The 3,995-nt window shown below is 51.1% G+C and overlaps 1 pseudogene; it reads right to left on the bottom strand.

The window, feature by feature from the left end:
- Positions 1-3,995, bottom strand: part of LOC102416866 — a 15,405-nt pseudogene that overhangs the window by 8,857 nt on the left and 2,553 nt on the right.

Raw genomic sequence — 3,995 nt, forward strand, 5'->3', positions numbered from 1 at the left:
GGGGACACAGCTTTACCCACTGGTTTTCCAAAAGTGGCCAAAGGGGCGGGGTTTTAAGTGTGAAAAAAATTTCATCTAACACGTGCTACAACATGGATGGGTCTTGAAGACACTATCCTAAATGAAATCAGTGAGTAGAAGACGACCAGGTATTGTAGGATTCCGGTAGACCCAGAGGGTAGAGTGGTGGTTTCTGAGTGCAGGGGGTGTGGAGAGGGGACTGGGGGACGGGGGTGCTGGGGGGTTACTGATTAATGAGTACTGAGTTTCAGTTTGGGAAGGCAATCTGGAGACGGATGGGGGTGATGGCTGCCTACAATGTGCATGCACACAGCACTGTACACTTAAAAATGGTTAAAATTGTAAAAAGTCATGCATATTTTACCACAATAAAACATTTGAAAAATAATCAGTTTTTGAAAATCTCATTTACAGAAGGTTGGCAATGATTCAAGAGGAAAACCTAATGCTGTGCTGGCCTGGGGACCCCCAGTGTGAGGCCTTTGTCGCAGGTCCTGCTCTCTCACAGGCTGGATTCAGGGCCGGCTCACGCCAAGGTGCGAAGGTGTGGAGGGAGGGTGATGTCACTGGGCTACTGCAGGGACTGGCACACAGATGGCATCCAGTCAGTGTTTACCGAGTGACTGAAGTGATCTGTCCTTGTAACAGAGGCCTGGGGACCAAGGCTGGGTGTCATGGATTTACGCCCCCGTGGGTGACTGCAGGGACAGGTTCTTACGGAGCGGTGCCCGGACCACCCACAGTGGGGGCACCCAGGAGGCCGCCCCCAGTGCACACCTGAGGAATCACTCCAGGGCGGGGTCTAGGAAGGTGCAAGTTCAGCAAACGCCAAGTGATGCTTTGGCACAATGAAGACCCAGTGCCACGGGGCCTGGCTGTAAACAACGGAGGGTGAGGTTCTCAAACTGAGACCAAGCCTGGGAGGGAGGGGGCGAGGCCTGAACCTCCTAAAATCATCTGTTGTCTCCTGAGAGGCTCCAGACTCTCAAAGGGATCCACCATTCCAACAAGGTTAGGAGCTGCTGATAACAGAAACAATCCCGGCGCTGCAGCTGCATGAGTTCCTGTGAAATTACTTCCATTTCACCACTGTGAGACCGAGGGCGAGTCAGGCCTGACGCCCCTCTGGGTTCCCACTGCCTTGCTCATGTGTGTGGAATGAACAAATTGCACAATAGCCATTTCTCCTTTTTTCATAACTTGTCAAAATCCAGGTTAATGCCTCCTCCTCCAGGAGGCCTTCCCTGACCACTCCTCCATCCACCTAAACTGGGTTAGGTGCCTCCCTGAGCAGCCTGTAAAGCAACCAGGCCCTCTGAGAATAGTACAAAGGAGAGGTCATGGTTAAGAGGCAGGGGCAATTCACTCAAACCAGTCTATGCCTCAGTTTCTCATCTGTGAACTGGAGCATGTCCCATCACTGTGAGAAGCGATGGGTCACTGTGCCTCAGGCACTTGGAACAATAATCACGGGCATTGAGTGAGCGTCAGCCACTCTGACCCGACTCCCTCTAGGCTCCCGGAGGGCCTCAGAATGTCTGTGCTGGACAGTCCCAGAGATCACATGTGACTGCTCCCCAGAACGAAGCGTGCGATGACTGGGGTTCACCTCACTGAGAATGCTCTGTGGGAAGACCCTGACCTGGCTGGGGAAGGACCCCGGGTTCCAGTGCTGGCTCCCAGAAAGCCTGAGTCCCTCCCCTATCTGGAGCCCTGGTGTTCTCAGCAGTGTTCTCTGCTCAAGTCCTCTGAGAAGCTGCTGAAAGCTATGCATTCTCTCCTCAGAAAAACTGACGAAGGCCAGGGCTGCAGAGAGCTCCATGGCATTCAAGGGCCCCCCCCTTTCAGGCTGGTCCTCGGACCGCCCATTCCTCATGGCAGCCCTGTTCTATGTAAAATGCAAACAACCCCATTCACATATAATTTTCTGTGTACACACAGATGAAAGCTCAGATACCAGCACTGAAGGGCAATCATCACACCTCCTGACGTAATGCTGTTTGGAAAAAAACCTATCACATTTGCTGAAATCCAACATACCAACAATTTTAAGAAGCACGTTATGTTATACACCACTAAAAGGAAGGCTGCTGACAGTAAGTAAGACACCATCAAGTGCAGAGGACTAGTATGAAATACGTTTAGAAACAATGAAATACAGAATTACTGGGAGGAACGCAATGGCCCAGGGGTCTGAGGAACAGAGAGAAACCAAGGGCCTGGGCCACCTCTGAGGTGTTTTCTTCCCAGATCACAGACTGGAGTACCTTCCAGAGGCCAACCGGGGTCCTCCCTTCTCTTCTCCCAAATAGAGTTAATGTTAGTATCTGACCCTTCTCTATGTCCCTGGCCACCACCAAGCACAGGGTCAGACTGGCAGGCAGTGGGGTAGGGGCCTGGGGGAGACTCAATGGACATACCTGGAATCCCACCTCTGCCATGTACTAGCCGTGCGACTTTGCACCAGACGCCCAACCTCTGGGCTCATCTATAAAAAGGAAACTCTCCCTATCCCAAAGGGTGGACATGACCACATAACACATGGCATCATGACAATGGCAGCTAACACCTGTTAGTAGTACTATGTGCCTAGTACTGTGCTAAGGCTCAATTATAAAGATAGGTGTTAATGACTTCCATTTAGAGATGAGCAAAGGATAGCACAGAGAGGTTAAGTAATTTTTAAAAGTCACACAGTAAATCAATGGTAGAAGCTAGCCTGACTCCTAACCCAAAGCCCCAACTTGTTGGATTAAATTAAATGCCCAAAGCCCATCTACTGTGAGATGACTCCCAATCACCTCCTATATTCTCCCCTCCCTGAACCCCAAGGGGAAGGCAAGAGCACTTCCCCGCCTCCAGACTCACCAGCAGGCAGTGCACATACTCCGGGCCTCCAACCAGCGTGGTGAAGGTTCCCAGCTGTTCCGCCAGGGCCAAGAGGACCTCATCCTCATCGTAGATGGTGTCTGTGGGACCAAAACAGACTCTGTTCCAGTCCCATCCGAAGTCTGACTCCAGCCCCTTAAGAAGCCAAGCTGGGAACATGCAGCCTCATGCTGCTTCTCAAACTATAGGCACTCACTGCCCCCACCCTCCACCTGGGCTGGCACAGAGATCAAGGCACGGGCCTGGGTCGGATGACAGGGCACATGCCCGGGTTGCGGGCTTGATCCCCAATGGAGGGCATGCAGGAGGCAGCCACTGATGATTCTCATCATTGATGTTTACCTCCCTCTCCCTTCCTCTCTGAAATCAATAAAAATATATTTTTTAAATCAAGTCTTATAAAAAGAAAATGCTCTGTCCTGATGCTAAACCTGAAAGCCATTCTCTTCCAGCTCCATCCTATCTTCCCTGAGGTGGTGGGAACTGCTGTATCCTTAGCATCTATGCTAGCATCTTAACTTCCTGAGGTTAAGCCAGGCCTATGGCAATCCAGCCAGACTACATTTCCCAGGCTCCCCTGCAGGTGGCATGGACACGTAACTATACTCTGGACAATGGGGTGGGAGTGGAAGTGGTGGGTTCCAGCTCTGGGTCACCTCTTTACCACAACCCTCTCATGGTGTCATCATTGCCCCCATCTTGTGGGGCTCCTCCTCTTTTCTGTACTTGAAATGTTAGGCCTAAAGGCAGATGTCAAGCTACTCTCCTCTGACTCAGGGAACCTGCATTCCTAGGTCTTTGCAACAAAACCAGGGAGTGCTTTCAGGGCAAACCTGGGATTTCTGAGCATATTTTCACCAGTGTTACAGGAATCCGAGTCTTTAAGTGACAGGTTACTTTGCAGCTCCACGACAGACTCGCACGTGACTTGACTCACCGTGCAGTCAACCCATGTCTCACAAATTACGGCCAAAATTTACCAACACTGGTCTCTCTAACACAGCGGGGACATTAGGTGGTAATTTCCCCCTCATAATGTCGATTCTGAACGTTCTGTAGGTGGAAGCTCAGGGCTGTTACCTTTT

This window comes from Myotis lucifugus, unplaced genomic scaffold, assembly GCF_000147115.1.
Source record: "Myotis lucifugus unplaced genomic scaffold, Myoluc2.0 scaffold_3182, whole genome shotgun sequence".
NCBI classification, from domain to species: Eukaryota; Metazoa; Chordata; class Mammalia; order Chiroptera; family Vespertilionidae; genus Myotis; species Myotis lucifugus.